We start from the raw sequence: 20,878 nt of genomic DNA on the forward strand, positions 1-20,878 counted from the left end.
TGTGACAGGAGGTGGGGCAAGTTAAAGGATCTGACTCAGATTTCAGCAGCTTCTTTCCTGGAAGCTGGGCCCAGCACTGGCTCCCAACCTCAGGTGGACTCCGTCCACTTCCTCCCTTCCCATTGCTTCCACCTTGGCTTTGGTGGCCAGCGTTTCGTGTCAGTTATTGCAGGGACACCTAAGTGATCTCCCCATATCTACTCCTGCTCCTCTGGCTCATTCTCTACCCATAACCAGAGTGGTTATTTCTAAAATGCAAATATAAATATATACTATGCCATTACCTAGTCAAAAATCACCAGCTCACTACCGCCTGGAAGTTAAAGTGGAAGTCCTTGGCATGGCTCAGAGGCCCTGACTGACACAACCCTCTCTGCAATCTCATCTCCCATCTCCCTCCCCCCGTGTTCTGTGTTCAGCAAAGACGGGGCTTCTACCGGGTCTCTTTGAGCGTCACCCTCTGTTATGCTGACTGACTGACTTTTATAAAGATTAATGTCTTTCTAGAACACTCTTTGAATCTGCTTTCTCATAGGATTGGCCAAGTATGACTTACGTGCCCTTTGTCTGCACTCCTGAACACCATTTATGCTCCCCTATTATATAGCCCTTGTCACTCTGTATTTATTCCAAAAGCTACTCTGTGTCCCTTATAAAAAGACTAACGGGAGGTGCCCTGTCTTGGTTATTCTTAGACTCTAACAGAGTGCCTGAAGCATAGCAGACACTCAAACATATGTGATAGATGGATGAAAAAATGGACAAATGACTGGCTGATGAAATACACTACTTAGATCACTTGTTTAGTTTTTTTAAACCTCATATTCCCCCAGAAAACCACCAGGTGGTAGAGGAGGGCATATGATTTGGACCCGAGCAGCATACTGTGAAGGCCACCAATCAGTGGAGGAAAAATTTGCCTGCCTGCACAGGAACTGCCCTCTAGGGGGGGTGGGGGCACCCTCTGGCTAGAAGGCATCCCAGGAAGTCTCTGGTTCTTCCTCCTGACTCTAACATGTTCTTATACCGTCTCAGAAAGTCTGCTGCCTCCTCTTCCTGACTCCTGCATCTCTGAAGACCAGAGGCAGGTTACCCAGCTGAAACCTTTGTGCGGAGAGAACCAGCACTGGGGGAAGGCTCAGCACTCCTTCAGGGAGGACGATGGTGGCAGCTCCAGTCTTGGCTCCCTGGCTGGCAGGATTCATGTAGGGAGCTGCCAAGCGGCGGGAGCGAAGGGAAAGAGAAGGGTACCTTATTCTGGGAATCTGGATGGAAAAAGGAAGCCACAAGCTATTCATTAACTAGAAACACTTTGGCAGGAAAAAAAGCCCAGCTATTTAGGGTGCCTTTAACTCATAATTTAAAAACACAGTAGAAAAAGAACATGGAGATAAGCACACTTAGCTGTTTGACAATTCTCCCTGAAACCCATTCTTTTTTTATTTTAATTTTTTTTTTTTTTTTGTATTTTTCTGAAGCCGGAAACGAGGAGAGACAGTCAGACAGACTCCCGCATGCGCCCGACCGGGATCCACCCGGCACGCCCACCAGGGGCTACGCTCTGCCCACCAGGGGGCGACGCTCTGCCCAACCAGAGCCACTCCGGCGCCTGGGGCAGAGGCCAAGGAGCCATCCCCAGCACCCGGGCCATCCTTGCTCCAATGGAGCCTTGGCTGCGGGAGGGGAAGAGAGAGACAGAGAGGAAGGAGGGGGGGGGTGGAGAAGCAAATGGGCGCCTCTCCTATGTGCCCTGGCCAGGAATCGAACCCGGGTCCCCTGCACGCCAGGCCAACGCTCTACCACTGAGCCAACCGGCCAGGGCCTTATTTTTATTTTTATTGACAGAGATGGAGAGAGAGTCGGAGAGAGGGACAGATAGGGACAGATAGACAGGAAGGGAAAGAGATAAGAAGCATCAATACTTTGTTGCTGCACCTTAGTTGTTCATTGATTGTGTTCTCATATGTGCCTTGATCGAGGGGCTACAGCAGAGCGAGTGACCCCTTGCTCAAGCCAGCAACCTTGGGCTCAAGCCAGTGACCTTGCACTTCAAGCCAATGACCATGGGGTCATGTCTATGATCCCACGCTCAAGCCAGCGACCCCGCACTCAAGCTGTTGAGCCTGCGCTCAAGCTTGTGACCTCGGGGTTTCAAACCTGAGTCCTCCATGTCCCAGTCTGACACACTATCCACTGTGCCACCACCTGGTCAGGCTGGAACCGTTCTTTTACCAATAAAATCTTAAGAGATGAAGATAATGTGAGAATTATTTAACTTTATACTTTTCAGATGAGGAAACAAGAGCCCAGAAAGGGAAGGTGATCTGCTCAAAGCCACACAGCTGGTTAGTGGAAAAGCTGGGAAAAGAACCCAGGCCTGCCTGACCTGTGGTGGCACAGTGGCTAAAGTGTTGACCTGGAAATGCTGATGTCGCCGGTTCAAAACCCTGGGCTTACCTGGTCAAGGCACATATGGGAGTTGATGCTTCCCGCTCCTCCCCCTTCTCTCTCTCTTTCTCTCTGTCTCTCTCTCTCTCCTCTCTAAAGTGAATAAATAAATTTAAAAAACAATTAAAAAAAAAAAAAAGAACCCAGGCCTCTTGACATCTAGCTCAGGGTTTTTCTACCCAATTATCCTGATTCCTGACATGCAGGAAAGTTTCTGAGTAAAGTTACTATTTTAAAAAAATGTATATTTTGCAGTTCCTCAAAAAAAAAAACCCCACAACTAATTACCATATAAACCTGTCCTTCTACTCCTAGGTATATGCCCCAAAGAATTAAAAACAGGTTCTCAAACAAGTATGTGTACACATGTGTCCATACCAGCATCATTCACAATAGCCAAAAGGTGCAAAGAGCCAAAATATCCATCAAGGAAAGAATAAATCAACAAATTGCAGTATCTGTGTACCATGTAATATTACGCAGACATAGAAAAAAATGAAGTACTGATACATGCTCCAACGTGGATGAAACCCGAAGACATTATGCTCACTGAGAGAAGCCAGACACAAAGTGGGATGAATGATCCCATTTCTATGATATATACAAAACAGGTAAATCCACAGAGACAAAGCACAGATTGGCGGTTACCGGAGGCGGAGGGAGGGAGGGGAGAGGAGCATCTGCTTACCGGCACACGGTTCCTTTGGGAATTATGATAATGTTTGGGACTTGAGAAAGGTGATGGCTGCACACATTGTAAATATACTAAATACTTTAAAATGGCATTGTTACTTTAAAATGGCTAATTTTCTGATATGTAAATTTTACCTTAATAATAAAGAAATATATAGCACTGCTCTCCAACATGTGCTCATAAAGATCAAAGAGCAGAGGACGAGGAGGGTGGGTTACTCTACATGAGCACACAGGCCTCCTCCGCTCCCCGGGCCAGGTCTACTCAGCCTATCTGTACACAGCTTGCAATCCTTCCTGTACACTCTGAGGAAACTCCCATCCCAGTTAAAGGAAGGGAGAGTCACAGCTGTCTGGGCATGGGGGTCCTAGGGCTGTGCACCCAATGCAGAGGGGGGACCAAGATGGCCTGCCTGAAGGTGTCCCCACATCACCAAGACTTACAGGTCCCCCACCCTGATCACCAGGGAGAAAGGGGTAAGTAAGGGCAGGGGTTGCTGACCTCCTAGAGCAACGAAATTCCCGCTGCCAATCAAATCTCAGTTCTCGCACTATCATGTGGTATGAATGACCTGTCACATAGAATCAGGTTCCTCTCCGGCTCTTCCCACCCACATAAGAGATTATCACTAGTGGTGGAATACACCATCCAGGAGGAGTGGAGTGCTCAAAGCCCTTCAAGGAAGGGAACACTGTCTCTGTCTGGAGCATCCTGGGCAGGAATAAGGAAAATCCCATACCCTGTGAGAGGGGGGACCCAGGCTGCAGAAGAGGGGGCCATGAAGACAGGTTTGAATGTTGGAAGGTGTGAAATTTTTCTGTTCAGCGGTACAGGGGCAAAACTAGGAACAAATGAGAGTGAATTCCACAGAGGCAGGAGCTTCTCTGAGTTGCTGGGAAGAATCATCTAATAAATACAGCTACCCTACAACAGTGTTCATGAAAACGAAACACACTTACCGTGCACTCTACCAATACGATGTGTTTGAAGGAGTGTTTTATATCAAATCAAACAGGTAAGAGGTGGGGTGTAAGGATACAAAATACATTGCGGGGAGGGCCTATTGCAGGGAGAGAGGGTGAGGAAAAATATTCAAAAGAGAAATCTTATGTAGACTGATAGTGTACTATGAACTGGGCAATATGATTAATTCAATTCTTGTATATCTGAGGTCTCTTCCCTCAACCCCCTGTGTGAAAAGAAAAGCAGAGAGAGAAAGAGAGAGAGAAATGGAGTCACAAACATAAAATGCTCTGCCAAGTAAAGTAGTGAGTTCATTGTTTCATAAAGAACCCAAGTGACATTTGGTCAAGTGCGTGCTGACAATGTGCCCACACAGGAAGGAAACTGAATGCTTATCAGAATCACTTGGGCACTATTTAAATACACAGATCCCTGGACCCTCGAAGTTCCCGGCAGGGGTCAAATCAGGCCTGCAGATTAAGAAAACATCTGAATGCCCTAGAGCCTATTATCTTACATGGGGATGCTTCTCATAGCAACTTCCCTAAACCCAACGCCTTCATAGCTTGCAAGCCTGTGAGAGATTCAAATGCAAAATGTCTGAGATGGGGCCCAGAAAACCTAAGTGAATTGGGTGATGACCAACCATTGCTGGGAACCAATGACAGCCTGTCAGTCAAGTCTGAGAACACTGGCCGAGCAGCAAGACAGCCTAGGTTTGAATCTGCTCCCCAATTACAAGGTGGGAACCTGGTATTGAACCTTAAGAGGTCTGTGTTTCTCATCTGAAAACTGCAGGTAATATCGCACCTGCTAACGAGGGCTGCTGTGACGGCTTGACGGCTCAGTACACAGCTCCTATAGGAAGCACTCAGCAAAGCTGGGGCGAGAGGAAAGGCGTAGTAAGTGTTAGTTGATGCAGCTGAATGGGCTGTGAATTTATAGGGACGAAGGAAGGTTCTGGCTACCAAGTGTCACGACCAATAACAGCAGCAAGTCGTAATAATAATTATCCATCCACAATCACAGCCTGCCTTTCTGATTTTCCTTTTTTGGGGTCCTGATTTGTTTTCTTTCCCCAGACTGGGGGCCCCTGGTGTTGGTTCCACAAGCTGTCCCTGGCAGATGGATGAGAGGCCCATGGCTCCTGCAAGCTGCTGCCATCGGGAGCTCCCCACATTCCCACAGCCCATTCCGGGCAGGCTGCTCTGGTGGTCACAGCACATCTGAGGGGATGGGTGAAAGGATGGGCGGTGGCATGGAGAATGGCTAAGCTGGCAGCCCTTCGTCCCCTGGGGCAGAACCCGCCCGGGCTTGGGGGAGGCGGCCAGCACACCATTCATTCACCTAACAGACCAGGCGGCAGGCACTAGTCTGGAGAACATACACAGGGACAATGGAGGTTTCTTTGCTCTAATGGAGCTCATGTGCCAGCAGGGAAGACAGGAAATAAACAGTCAACAAAAAAATCAGGCAGCGGTAGATGCAATGAGGAACACACGATCCACCTGCACACAGTGTTTGTAGCAGCCTTCCTCGTAAGTGCTGCAATTTGGAACCAACCAACATGCCCTTCAGAAGGATAAGTAAATTGTGGTACATCCACACAATGGAATACTATTTAGCACTAAAAAGAGATGAGCTATCAAGCCATGAAAGACATGGAGGAACCTTAATGAAAGGAGGCAATCTGAAAAGGTCACATACTGTATGAGTCTAACTGTATGACCTTCTGGAAAAGGCGAAACTATGGAGACAGTAAAAGCCCAGTGGGGAGGGAGGAATGAGCCAGAGCACAGAGACTTTTTAGGGCAGGGTATAGTATCATACAGGGTGCTCATTATACATCTGTCCGAACCCATAGAATGTACAACACCAAGAGAAAGGGCGGGGGAAGGGAGGGAGGGATGGAAAGGGAGGGAGAGAGAGAGAGAGAGAGAGAGATCAATTTGTTTCTTATGTGCCCTGACCAGGGATAGAACCTGCAACCTTTGCATATCTAGATGACACTCTAACCAACTGAGCTATCTGGCCAGGGCTCCCTTTGATTTTTAAGCTAGTTGGAGCTGAGCATTCTATTACTTGGAACTAATAGAACTGACAGTGCTATCGGAATGAGAAATGCCCCTAGAATGTTAGTTTAACACATAAGCTTCCCACTGTCTCCATTTTCTCTATTAAAAAGAAATGTCCCTCCCTCCGCCTGCCCACTCTGCCTGGACCCACCCTTCCACGGAGACCTGCCCTTGACCATCAACTGTCAGCTCTCTACTGAACTTGCAAACTCTTCTCAACTGGCTCCTGCCTCAGCAGAGAAATCTTCAACTTTCTCTCATGACAAAACAGAAAGATGGTTCTCTGTATCCACAGCCTCTCTAATTATACCTGAAAAATTTCCCCTCCATCTCATGAAAGTTTGTTTTTTAAAGAGTGATTCTCCCTCATTTAGTTCCCACTAACTCCTCACCCCACTCTCCTACTAGCCTCCTGATGTGCAAATCCAGTGTTCGTAGCTTTTATCCTCCGAGACCTCTTGAAGGCACTAGCAGTTGGTAACCACTCCATCCATCCCTTCTAACATTCCTTCCTCCTTGGCCTCTGAAACCCCACTCTGGGGCCTTCTCCTCTCTCTGGCTCTTCCAACCTCCGCGGCAGCACTGGTCACACTGCTGGATCCTCCTCTTCTTCCTGATGTTCTCAGTGCCTCTGTAGGGGTCTTGTCCCTTTATCTCTACTCCCCATCACTGTTGGTGGTACCCACCCAAGTCATTTAAGCCAGATATAGGGAATCTCCCTGAAATCCCATCTCTTCTCATACCCGGGCACCAAGGTCCTTGGACTGTTTCCTTCCTAGTGTTTCTCATTGCTCCTCCCTTTCCACGTTCCCACCCACTTTACCTTTAATATGTCTCATGTCTCATGGGCTATTGCAATAACCCTCCAACTGGTCTCCTTCCAGTCCATGCTCCATGTTGCTATTACAGTGATTTTTCTAAACCTCATCTGACCATGTCAGTGCCCTGCTGAAAGCTCTTTCATTATCACCCCATCCATCTGTTATTATCAAATCCAAGCCCCCCAAGAGTATCATCTAAGGCTCTGGGAGATCAGGCCCCTGCAGGCCTCTCCAACTCCACCCGAGCCCTAAATGCTTCCTAATTGAATGACATGTCATTTTCTAAGCAAGCCACTCCATTTGCTACCTCCATACTTTCCACATGCCATCCTCTGTTCCTGAAAAGGCCTTTTCTCCTTGTCATGTGATTAATTCCTACTCAATCTTCAAGACACCTGCTCAGTGAAGAATTCCCTGTGCTCCCCCTGTGCCCACCCCAACCCAGCAGGGCTGAGAGCCCATCACCACTTACCTTAAACCTGCCTCTAAGCCTGGGGCACTCAGCACACTGAGGGAGGGAAACCACATGTTTAAACTAAGGGCTGGAGACCTTTAACGTCAAGGTCTAGATAGTAAATATTTTAGGCCTTGTGAGACAATACAGCCTGTGCCATAGCGACTGACACTTACCACTGTAAAGTGAGAGCAGACATGGACAATAAGTGGGTCTGAATATGTTCCAGTGAAACTTGACCGACACAGCAGGCAGTGGGCTGGAAGTGACCCAGCTTGCTTACCACTGGCTTAACCTTTCTCCCTCTCTGTGGAATCCTGGGGGCTCAGACCAGGCCCTGATCATTCTTGGGTCCCCAGGGCCGGGCACAGACCCTGGCAGGGAATATCTATGGAACGGAAGATCCAAGTAAAGATCTCAATCTTGCCACTCACTTTTGGGAAATTACTTGTTCTCCAAGCCTTTTTATTAAATCACAAAAATGGAAAAAGTATTCCTGCTTTGCCTGCTTCAGATGGTGGTTGTGAGATCAGATGGATAATCTCATGAAGCTTCCCACTGTCTGCAAATGTAAGTGTTTTTACTATTCTTATTGTAGTCCTTCCTCATGAGCCCAAGTGACTAGACTACACGAAGACCTTTATATTTGCTCACAAGAGCAGGTAAACATTAAGTCAAGAGCCGGCCTGTGATGTGCCCAACAGGTGGCTGGTCTGGGGCTTAGCCGCAGGCCACTCCCTGCCCTACAGCCTCCTCCTGTTCTGGGGTGAAGCCCAGCGGTGACCACGGCTCCTGTCACTGCCACTCCACTCTCCTTCTCTCAGATTCCAGACTCACAGTTGCTCTTGCACAGGGTGTGAGAGTGTGTGAGACAGATGGATGGTTTCACGGTCTCCAAGGCCTTCCTGGGATTTGAGGGCAGTTTCTGGTTTGGAATCAACACAATCTGATGACTGACTGGCAAGGGAGAATGAGAAGGATGGCATCAAAACTTCTAGGCTGGGAAAGTGAATTAGGAAGATGCTAATAATTAGCTTAAAAGTAGAGAAAGGGGACTAAATCTGGTGGTGGTTGGGGTGCAGGGAGATCATAATGTTGGAACTGAATCTGTTCAGCTTCAAATGCTCAGAGCTGTAAACAAAAACAGTTCTGAAGGTCGTCCCAGGCTGCATCCCTGAGTTATTGCTTAAGGACACACCACCAGATCAGTACTAGGAAGCCGCAAGCCAGCAATTAGTTCTCAGAGTCAACTATCAAAGGCGGGAGTAGTACTACAAGAACGGAAGAAGGAACACATTCACACACATCACTGGCACAGGATCCTGTGGGGGAACAGAGATAATGAGAGTCCAACAGAGCCAACATAAAACTCAGCCATTCTGCAAGACAAAAACAAAACACAAAAACGCACCGGGGCTTATTATTGTAGCTGCTCAGAAACAACCTGTTCAGAAATCAGAGAGAGGAGCAGAAACAAAAGGAGGAAATACAGGCACATCAAAACAAGGAGTGGAAGGGCCAGGTGGGAGAGATGCGAAGAGCTCAGAGGTACCCCACACTGGGCAGGACTCGGCTGTAAGGACTCGGACGTACGTAAGGTACTTCTCAAGTAATCTGTTCCCAAAACAAGCCAATGAACGGTTGCAAATGACGTATACATAAATATAAATCAGAGCGGCTCCGGTTATCTTTCTTCACAACAATCACATTCTCACTCCCTTTCCATTTTCCTTCTTGAACAATAGAGAAAGACCAGTGTGCCCTGCGTGTGGCCATCCTGTACCATTTTTGTCTTGACAGAAAAGGAGCTGGCTGAAGATGCAAAACCGACAGTCTCTGGGTAGCACTCTGCGACCTGGCTCCCGTCCCTGTGAGCAGGTCACCGGTTCCGTCCCATGCAGCCCGCTCTCCCGCGGAGCCTGCACGCGTGTTTCAGCCTCGCGCCGCTTCCCAAAAGGCCGTCTCTCCCTTGGACCATCTCTGCTCTCAAGCTGCCTAGGCTAGTCTCTTCCTCCTCTGCAGTGCAAATTCCCTTCTGGAACCGAAGCGCTGATCCCTCCCTGTTGCTGACCCTGCTTTCCCAGTAGGCTGTAATTCCCACGCTCTGTTCCAGAGGTCACTTCCTCCTCCTGGGGGATTAGTTATTCTCACGTCCATCTCCTGCCTCAGACTCTAAATTTCTTGAGCCCAGAGTCCATGTTTTGTCTCTCTCTGTAGTGAGAAGGTATAATAAATATTCATGGGGTAAGTGAACAGCCATCTTATCAAATACTTCCTATTACTGGGAGATATTTATCTCATCCACAAACCAGTATATTATAAACCCTTGGTTAATATCACCTATGACCAAACTGCTGTTACAGTATAAGCCCGAGTAGTAAAAAATACCAGCGATAACAAAAACTTACAATATCTATTCTCAGCATCCTCTGACACAGATCCTGTTCTCTGCTCAGCTGACATACTCACCCCCTTTTTTCCCTGAAATCTTTCCTTCATTCCCTCTCAGACCTTCCTGTCTAAACTCAGTCAGGGCCACCCAGGTTCTCCCAGCCTGCAAGCACATTCTCGGAATCCAGGGGTCAGCTAGCCCCCAGATGGTCATCACTTCCATTCCCTGCCTCCTCTCCCCCTCATCCTGAGGGCGTCCGTGAGCTGCCCTGGGTTCTGAAGTCCACTTTCAGAAGAGGGATTGTCCCCAGACCCCTCCTGCCCTCTGACACCCCTGCCACCTCCCTCCCGTCTCTGATGCCAAGGAAGGAAAGATGCGACAGATGCTGACCCAAGTCTCCTCCACTCCCCTCCACTCCCATGCACCTGAAGGTCAGGGTGTGGGTTTCCGAGGGAAACCCAAATGCCCACTATTGGTGATCATCAGCCTGTCCCAGAGAAGCAAAGTGCCAGGCAAGGAGGAGAAAGACAGAGGGGTCTCTGGGAGAAAATAAGACCAGAAGGAGAAGCAGCAAGGAGCCCCCTGGCTTCCTCTTCAGAGAACCCCTGCCAAAGAATCACATCTCCCCAGCCTCCCCTCTACCCCCATGAAATGACCCGTGTCTCAGCATCTTTAAGAAAGTCTCTGCCTGCACACTCCGCCCACCTCTGCATTTGAAGGGCTGTATCGACACAGAAAGAATCTTCAGGGCACAAGCACTTGAGAGCCCAAGAAAGCACTCACCAGCCTGTTTCTAGATCTCTGCCTCTTCCCATGCCCAGGAGAGAGACCGGCGTCCTCGCCTCTGTGGGGTGGAACCAGTTGTCTTCTGAGATTTTCCAACAGCCAAGGAAACCTTGTATATGGGATTCAACTAACCCTCCCCCTCCTCCCTTCTCAGGGTTGGAAGGGGGTGGTCTCCATCTGCTCCGTGGCTGTGTTTCAGGCCTGGCTCCCTTTCATTGTCACGGGGAGAGATCTGGGAGGAGTGTGTTTAACCACGGGTAGCAATCTGTTTGGTGGCGGTGGCAGGGGTACCTGGTAGGCTGGCTCTTCTCCCTGTCTCAGCTAAGTTCGAGGAGGCCAAGGGGGTCTCAGGAGTGTGAGTGTGTGTGTGTGTGTGTGTGTGAGTGTGTGTGTGTGTGTGTGTGTGTGTAAGAGGTGGAACCAGTGTGTAAGAGGAACAATGGTTATCAGGTGGCCCTAAATCCCACCTGGGGAGGAGGTAGAGGGACACTTGTGTTGAGGATTAAAGATTTGGCTGAAAACAGCTGTTTCCTGCTCAACACCCAGAACTAATTTATAGGTTGAAATCTGAACAACTTGGCTTTAAATTGGGGGCCAGAGGCAAGGGGCAAAGAAGGGAGGGAATGAGAAAGAAAAAAAGGGGAAAAGACCTTTCCATCAGAGTGATCACCATGAATATCTATTGTTAACACCAGGCTCTCAAGGGGCATGAACCACTCACAGAGCACCCCAGTATTCAAGACACTGGAGGGGGCTGAGACCCCACATGGAGGCTGCACCCATCAAGAAAGGGCAGCCACGTCAAGAGAGGAAGGTGTGTGTACCTCGCGCCCTGGCATAGCTGACAGAGACATTAAGCCATCAAGTTTGAAGGGAGAGACGCTGCATTTTTCTCATAGCGGCATGGTGTGGGGCTACCACTAAACTTCTAAGTACTTGTAGTGGACCATTAGGTTGCTTTATTTTTTTTCCCATTACAACAATGCTGCAATGCACATCCTTGCACATCCAGCTTGACAGATGAAGGAAATGGATTGTTGTTATCAGTCTTTTTGACACCAGGCCAGCTGGAGCCTGGCACATCCTATCCTGGCATAGCAAGGAAGCTAAAAGTATACAGGTGGCCTGGTCCACAGCTCAGCTGTGCTGACAGCCCACCATACCGACCAGCAGTTGGTGGGCACACTGGGAAGGGCATCGTCGGTGCTACAATCCAGCCAGATTTCTAAGGTTCTTTGGGGCTGTGCATTTCCTCATTATTATTGTTTACTGGTTCATCCTCCGAAGGGCAGGGTTAGGAAACATACATGGAACAGAAAGACTGTCAAACACAGTGTAGCAGCCGACTGGCTGATCTAACATGCTGTGCAGGGGCTGGCTTAAACACAGTCTGTGAAGAGCTGTGAATTTTCATTATTCAGGCGCCACTCGCTGGCTGCTCATGATGAACTGAGTTCTCACCAGCCTCAATCCATATAAAGATTATCTGGAAAGGAAACAAGTTAATATGTAGAGTATGCGGACAGCTTCCACCTCTAAGTCATCAGGGAAAACCAAAGTGACATGCAGAGAGACAGCCTGAGAGGAAACTGTCCCCACCCTTAGTGGAAGTCTGCCTCCTCTGGGAAAAAGAGGGGCCCCTGCCTCTTTACAACTCAAGAGCCTGGCTTCTCGCTGTCTGGGCTCCCCATCTTCTACCCTCAGGGAGAAAGTTTCACAGCAATTAGACACACATCTTTCTTCACAGCTGGAGAGAGAGGGTTGTGAAGCTCCCCACCCCCTCTTCAAGTGGCTAGAGAAGACACCCGGGGTAGCAGAAGCTCTCCCCAGGGCCTGTCAGTCGTTAACAGGAAATGGCTCAGAGGAGCAGGAGTAGGTAGTGATCATAATCCTTTGTGACAGGTCTCTGAGGGTGGGGCCCAAGACTGGGTAGGGTAAAGAGGGACCCTGGTGGGAGAAAAAGTCGAGACTAGAGGCAGAAGCCAGAAAAGCAGGCTTGGATTTAGTATTAAAAGACTGAAGATTCCTCAAAAGGTGAAACACAGAGTTACCATATGACCTAGCAATTCCACTCCTGCATCTGTACCCAAGAGAGCTGGAACCATATTGTCCACATGAAAACTTGTACAGGAGTATTCACAGAAGCATAATGGGTAACAGTCCAAGTGTTCACTGACTGATGAACGGATAAAAGATGGTGTGTGTGTGTGTGTGTGTGTGTGTGTGTATTAGAATATTATTCGGCCACAAAAAGAATGAAATACTTATATCTGCTACAACATGTATGAACTTTATAAACATTATGCTAAGTGGAAGAAGCCAGGCACAAAAGGACACATATTAGATGATTCCATTAATACGAAATGTGAGGAATAGGCTAGAGGAAGACCAGCATGGGGGGAGGGAGTGACTGCTAATGGGGACGGGTTTTTAAGGGGAAAGGTAAAGAAAGTGTCCTAATATTAATTATAGTAATGGGTGCCCAACTCTGTGAATATACTAAAATTCGCTGAGTTATACATTTTAAACAGGTGAATTGTATGGTATGTGAATTATACCTCAATAAAACAATTGTTTAAAATATTAATGAGAAAAAAAGAATTACATTAGGACTTGAAAGTCTTTGTTACAAAACTGTTATACTTCAAGAAAAAAAAAGAAGGTGAATTTCTTCAGCCAAGGCAGCTGCCCCATGGCCATGGGCCTGGACACGGGCCACAAGGTGACCAAGAACGTGAGCTAGCCCAGGTACAGCCACCACAGGTGTCTCACTGAGCACACCAAGTTCGCGTGTACGGGATAGGATCTGAGGGGGGCATGCCACAGAGCCGCTCAGGGCGGCAAGGACAAGGCGGCCTGAAGTTCACCAAGAAGACAGTGGGCATCTCAACTGAAATTGAAAACAAACAAACAAGCAAAAGACACAGAAAAAAAAGGAAAGGGTGGGGACACACACCCTACTAAGAGGAAGAGGGGGCCACAGGAAGGCAGTAGCCAAGAGGACCGCCCACCCCTCTGCATACAAGGAAACCAACCTGAGGGGGGGGGGGAGAAGAAGAGTGAATGATTAAATTCATAAATGTTCAAAGGAATCTATGAACCAAGTTTATTAAATGATTGTTAAAATTGATGAGATTTATAAAGAGAATTGAAAAATTTGTCAGTTGAAATGAAAAATGTTGGGGTTTATTGCTTTAATATACTGAATATTTATGAAAGAAAACAAAACAAATCTAGGGCTAAGTTCTTGGGCCACCTTGTGTAAGTCACGGCCTGCCAATTGCAGAACGCTGCAGAGAGAACAGCCTGAAACCACGCAGTCCCCAGCAGCTTTCTTTAGGGTTATCTGTGCAAATCTGCAGCCACCTTTCTTTCAAACGCTGCTTCCTCACCCCAGGCACTGACCAGTGGGACTCCCTAAACAGGTGTCCATTTAGAAACTAGACCACTGTTCATCTGCTTACAATGTCACTCATGTTAAGCTGCTTACTCCACCCTCTATTTGTGGGATTCCAAGCATGGTTTCAACAGACTAAGTTTCTAAAGCCATTGGAAATCCATACACTGAGCTAAAGGAGGGAGAAAATGAGGGGCAAGACCGCAGGAGAAGCTTGGGGTGGGGAAGAGAGAGATGACTTTCACTCCTTGACCGGACTATGAGCTCCTTGAAGGTAAGTGTCTTCTACCTTTTTTTCTGTGTCCCTCACAGGAGCAAGTGCCAGCTCAAAGCAGAACAGGGGTGGGCTCAACAGAGGCGAACAACAAACGAGTGAAATCACACAGACCAGGGGATACACACCAGACAGGGACTCAGAGATGTAGCTTTAAGAGGAAGGGACATATAATCCCCTGGCACATGGAAAGGGTGTGGAGTCGGAGCCACACACCTGAGTTTCAATCCTGCCTCGGCCAATTACCTGCTGCGTGGTCTTCAGCAATTTGTTTATTCTCTTAGAGCCTCAGATTTTTGGTCTTTGAGTGGGACAGATGCACTTATTACAAGATTGCTGTGACAATTATTAATTAAATGAATTAATTTGCATTAATTCATTTATTTTTTTTAGTTAATTCATTTTAAATGAATGGACTAATATACATGTATAGCCTCTAACCCAAGACCTGACACAAACTTGGCATTCAAAAACCATTGGTTCTTTTCTCCTTTTCCCCAAGTTACAGCTGCTGTATTGCTTTGCTAAATGGCTTTGGACAAGCTCAGCTTTCGAATCTACAAATCTACTTTGTAGAGATCTACAAAATACACAATGCCTGTGCAAATAACCATATGCTGGCTCTGTGACCGAGAAATTATTATTCACTCTTAGAGCCAACATATGGTTATCTGCACAGGCAGCGAGAGAAAGGGAGGCTCCTGCAAGATCCCGGGCCAGCCTCAGCAGCTCTGGGCTCTTCTCTGTTCCGCCTCTGCCAGGGTCTCCTTAACCAAAGCCCTTCACACTCCTGAAGTCCCCCACCCCTTATTCATGCCGGCTTCTCCTACCAATGTCCCTTCCCTATGACATCAACAGCATCTGGCTGGAGTTGGCCCCAGAGAGGAAGCTGGGTCCGTTCTTCAGAGGCGACTTCTATCCTGCTGGCAATATTGCTCTAGCTGCCGATATTCCCAGGGTAGCACATCCCCAGGTGCATTTTTAAAACTTCTTTCTGACATGATAAGGGGGCACAGGGGGAAAAGGAGTAAGACAGCAGGAGGGAGCAGCATCTGTTCCTCCTCTCCTGCCTCTCACCCTCTGCATTTACATCCAACACAGACATCAGTCATCAACAACTGCCACCCGGGCAGGCTGCTACAGGCTGGAGAAGACACGAACATACAGGAGCCTGGAGGAGGGGAGGTGGGACAGGCGGGAAGGTTGTTTGCCGCATTACAGGAAGCACCATTTGTCTAGGAGCCTGGTGCTAAGAGCTGGCAGCTACGATACTTACACCAGACACTGTTGGCTCCAGTGGTACAGAGAAGATCTTTGTGTCTTATGCCCTGAGTAAGCGCAGACACCAGCTTCCCTTTGCTACAGGTTGTGGTCCTCTCGAGATGAACCCAAACTCAGAGGGAGCCATGCTCTCCCAAAAGCAACAGCCCAGCCTCCAGGAAAGATGGAGTTAGCAGGGCAGCAGGAAAGGCTGAGAGCGGCTGCATCACTCCAGCGGAAATGAGGTGACAACACCAACAACACCAGCTATTAAAGGGAATGGGTTTCTATGCTGCCACCAGCAATCCCTTCACCCAGTCCTGCAGGTCTCAGCACTCACAGCAGAAGGTGGCCAAGCATGAGTGCTGCCTCGGGGCCTGGAGTTGGTCCTGGGCAGGGGGTGGGAAGCAACACAGACCATTCTTGATATAGCTCCATGGGCCCTCCCCCAACCAGCCCACAGCTGTGTGTCCTGACTCCATGTTGCCTGTGACGGCCTGTAGTAATAGTTCTGGAGAGAAGAGGCCCATGTTCTCAGCAACAGTCAGGGAGGCCTAGCAGTGTGAGTGCAATTAACCAAATGAATCCATTTGGGAAATTGAAGGCCTAGGGAAGCTGGTGGATTCTCTGCCTTGTGTCAGAGGGCAGGTGTCAGCTCTGAGAGCCCGGTGAGGACCAGGAGCTGAAGCACTGGGGGGTGGGGAAGAGGGCGGGGAGAGATTAGTCTGCGGTAGAAAGGTACTTCTCAGGAGCTGGGGGTGGGGAGGAGTGGGAGGAGCGGGCTCCTGAGCAGATGCCTGGGGCAGCTCCAGATGGCAGTGGCCTCCAAACAAAAGGACAAGAGCCAGAAGGAAGGAGGACCACCAAACAGAGTGCTCAGTTTTATGAGGCTTCCTAAATGGAGGGGCAAAATCAGATTTCCACCTGGAAGCTGTCCGGGGCTTGCTCAGAAATAGTTGTGCAGAGCTTCCAGGCAGCCTTGGAACAAGCCACTTGAAAATATACACTGCAGCCCGAACCCAAATGGTCAGCGCGCAGGTCCCAGGGCGGGGCTGCGGGGTTTGGATTCGGGTGCTGCACTTGCTGACACATGGAGCTTTGAGCACGTTCCTTAGTTTTTCTGTATTTCTGTCACCAGGAAAATGCGGGGAATAACGGGCCCTATTTCACCGGGTGGCTGTGAACACACATGTTGGGTGCAGTGCAAGGCGCCCGGAGCTCAGGGAGTACTCAGAACGTGATTATAATGATGGTGATCATCCTGCAAAGAAGCCTAGATCAGCCCCCCTTCTCTCAGAACTTACTGGTCCCTCAGAAGCTGTATGTCCCCACTTTTGTGTATTCTCTGCACTTTCTTCGTTTTGTACAGGTTTGCTGTGTGTCTGCAAGTCCTTTGACCTCTCATTGTGTGGGTGCCTCACACCCGAGGAGGTGAGGTGGTGCCACAGCAAGGAACACAACCCACAGCTCACGGCACCTAAGTCCTGGGGCAGCCTCTGTTGCTAGTTAATTTTGTGAACCTTCGAGAAATAACTTGTTAAGCCTCAGTTTATTCACCAATCAGGTGGGAATGATGACATCAGCCTTGCTCACATCACAGAATTGATGTGAAAGGGACATGACACAATTAATGCAAACAGATATGCTGTGAAAATAAAGCTCTGAACCAATCGTAGGGTTTGCTCATTAGATTAAAGTGTCCAGAGGGGCAAGGGTAGATCAAGTGTGCTCTGCGCCAGGTAGGTGGCAGCCAGGCGTGACTCCCGCTGCCAGCAGGTGTGCTATTGGGCAGTGACGCTGCCACCACCAGAGGAGGGAGGGGCTCCCAGGTTCCTTAGGGAGGGATCTAGTAGTTAGGCAACCAGAGTGTCTGTGCCCAGGGGGCATAGGGATAGGAAGTAGGGAGGGTGCAGGAAACTGTGCCCAGAGAGGCGGCATGGTGACACAAAGCTGGACTCACTCCCTGTTCTATCACAAACTGTGAGGTCTGTTCCCACACTGATTTACATATCTTTACATGCCCATTGAAACAACCTGTATATACCACTTCTGCAATCAGAGTTCTCCAAATACAGAAACTACCTCAGCAGACAAGTCCATATGAGCTGCTGCTGGTATGACAAATGATAACTTTCACTTACTGAACACCTACTACATGCTAGGCACTGTGCAGGGCTCTTAATATGTTTAATCTTTACAGCAAGATGTTCATTGTTAACCCCACTGCACAAAGCAGGAACTGCAGGCCTAGAGCAATTAGCAACTTTCCTGAGGTCACAAAGCAAGCAGAGCTGGGTTTTGTCCAGATCCCAAATCCATGTCATCAGCATTCCTGCTGTCACCTTTCAACCTCTTCCCTGCAACCTCCAAGCCCCATGTCCAACGCCTTCTGGGAGGACAGAAGACATCTGGAAAGGGATTTAGAGCAAGAAAGACAAACTACAGTGAGGCCTAAACTCAAGAATAAGCAAATCTTTCTCTGTCCAGGCCCCCGGGAGACGCGCCCAGCCCGTAGCCTCCGGGCTGCTAGCGTGGGGTCCGTTGTCAGCTACTCTTTGGTTCAAGTTGTAGCCCTCACTTCTTGCACATCCTGCCCTGGGCTGAGGCGAAACCAGGAGAGGTGGGGAGCGGCAGGAAATTCTAACCCAGAGTGGAACAACGCAAACCCCGGACATAGGGTGCGGCTTCAGTGCTATCGGCCTCAGCTGCATACTGCTCCCTGGACAGCTGTCCATCTGCCAGGGCCCAATGGCCCAGCCGGAGGAAGGGTCCTCAGTCTGTCCCCATATGCCGGGGCTGTCACTCAGGAGGCTCCCAGGTTGTGGAGGCCAGGCTAAGGGGGGATACAGGTCACAAACAACGCTGTTTCCCGAGTTTCCCATTAAGGTGGATAGTCGTGCCAATGGCAAGGCTAAGCTGGCTGCCAGCATCGGCTGGGGGGAGATGAGCAAACGCTCTCCCAACGCCAGCCTCCATGCAAAGGACAGCCTCGGGTCTGGCTCCATGGCCGACTCAGGGGAGAAAGAAGAACATGTCCTCCCAGAAGATCCTGGGGGCCAGGCAAAGAACTTCCTCTCAACAAGGAAACGTAGCAAGAATCAAGAATTTCCCCCACCCGCGCCCCTCCAGGTTGAGCCCCAGGCCCGAGCCCCACTCACCGTCTCTGCCTCATTCAGCTTCCTTCTTGCAGCACCAGAGCAGGCTCCCTCCCAGTCCGCAGCGGGAAGGAAACCTCCAGTGTCCCAAACTGCACATACGTCAATCAATGTCGCAAAGCAAACACAAAGAAGACCCCAGGGTTACTCTAGGAAAGAAAGAACAGGCTTTGTGTTTGCCACTTGTCCATTCACTGGGAAATGACATCTTAGTTCACACTTATTTGGAAGATTCTGCATAGCATAACTGCACCTTTGTTCAAAGAAGTTCAAAGCACTGCAGACATGGGATGGATTGTGCAAGGTGCCTAAACATGTTAAGACTTTGGGGAGAGAGGATCATCCTCCTCATCCATAAGATCATTATTGTGACCTGACACCATAATCTAATTCCTGATTCCTTATTCACCTAAAGAAGTTAATGCGTATCTCCTACACCCAAGGAGAAGTCACCCTTAATTATCACATTAACTTTCTTAGCTTACTTAGGAGAACGATTATGTTTTTCTTTCCTCTCTACAGATAATCAAACTGAGTTCACCATAACTAAACCTATAACACATTGAAAGGAGGTTTAATTTTAGTGGCAGGGGACACAGATTTTAAGTCTACCTTGTTATGTTATGTAGGGTGGATTGCGTCCTTACTTGTGTCTAAGATTCATTCTCTGTAAAAGGGGCAGGAGGTCAGACCACAGGGCCTTTAGTGAGGATTCTGCAAGTTCAAGTCCTGGCTCTAGTCCTTCTGGACAACCAGCTAACCTTTCCTAGTACAGATAACGTATCTCATTTAATTATTTGCTTTTTTAAAAAATTATTTTATTTTTGTGTGTGTGACAGAGACAGAGAGAGGGACAGATAGGAACAGACAGACAGGAAGGGAGAGAGATGAGAAACATCAGTTCTTCGTGGCAGCACCTTAGTTGTTCATTGACTGCTTTCTCATATGTGCCTTGACCAGGGGGCTACAGCAGAGCGAGTGACCCCTTGCTCAAACCAGATGAGCCCACACTCAAGTTGGCAACCTTGGGTTTTTGAATCCTAGTCTGAAGCTCTGTCCTCTGCATCACCACCTGGTCCGGCTTAATTATTTGCTTTAACATTAAAATATATCTGCAGGAAATTATAAAATCCCCCTTTGTAGAGGAGAATGTGGCATTATCTATCAAAATAAGTATGTATGCACTTACTCTTTGACCCAGAACTCCCAGTTCCAGGGATCTTTTTGAGATATATCCTGTATGCCTATGTTGTGATCTCTAGGATTACTGTTAAAAAAAAAAGTCTATTCAATGCTACCATTTATTTAAGAAAAGGGGAAGAACAAAAGATATATATGTATTTGCTTAAATTTTTAAAAAGACAGTAAAAGATAAAGCATAAAATAAAATTTCAAAGGCCTACAGGGAGGGGGAGAAGTAAGAGGGGTCAGGGAGAGAAACTGGACTTTGAATATACCTTGTTTTGTGAATTTGCTTGGGAATATGTAAATATCTGGTGTAATTATAAAACACAATATTTTTAAAAGAAATCTCTAAAATAAAAATAAAATGCAACAAATGAGTTTATGCGTCCAATTGGTTGGCGTAACTACACACGGAGAAATTAAAACACAGTCGTTGGATGGCATATCCTTAGAGGAATACACCACAGAGTGAAAAGAACTGTCCCCTCTTCCTCAATCCTAAATTGTGTTCAATAACCTATTGATGATACTATGGTATTATTATGCTGAGAAACAAGAGTTTCTTGTTGAAAGGAGGTATAAATGCAAGATTGATGAGATCAGGCAAAAATTCTGTAGCTTTCTATGATTGTGAACTGGAAGCATCAGTACGCTGTATCTTACTGATGTATCTTACACACACATACACACACACACACCCGCCCCACTTCCTAGTTCTGTTCAGGCCTAAAAACAAATTCAGATTATGAATTCTAATTACCATCCCCCACAAGGAAATCGGCTTCCTTGCTTTAATGTCTGATGCAGCAAACGTACAAGATGATCCTAGAACATCCTGTTACACCAAAAAACCAAAGTGTTAAAGATTACTACTAGAGTCATGCCAAGAGGACTCAAGCCAATCAGAAGAAGGCTTCCTTTAGTGCAGCGGTTCTCAACCTGTGAGTCGCGACCCCGGCGGGGGTCGAACGACC

General features: G+C 48.1%; 1 protein-coding gene across 20 annotated transcripts in view; it reads right to left on the reverse strand.

The window, feature by feature from the left end:
- Positions 1-20,878, reverse strand: part of NFASC (neurofascin) — a 196,572-nt gene that overhangs the window by 83,504 nt on the left and 92,190 nt on the right. For all 20 annotated transcript variants that reach the window (XM_066361980.1, XM_066361982.1, XM_066361979.1 and 17 more), the window contains exon 2: positions 18,723-18,868. The gene's annotated coding sequence lies outside the window, so the exon portion shown is untranslated. The remainder of the gene's footprint in view (positions 1-18,722; positions 18,869-20,878) is intronic.

Source organism: Saccopteryx leptura, chromosome 2, assembly GCF_036850995.1.
Source record: "Saccopteryx leptura isolate mSacLep1 chromosome 2, mSacLep1_pri_phased_curated, whole genome shotgun sequence".
NCBI lineage: Eukaryota > Metazoa > Chordata > Mammalia > Chiroptera > Emballonuridae > Saccopteryx > Saccopteryx leptura.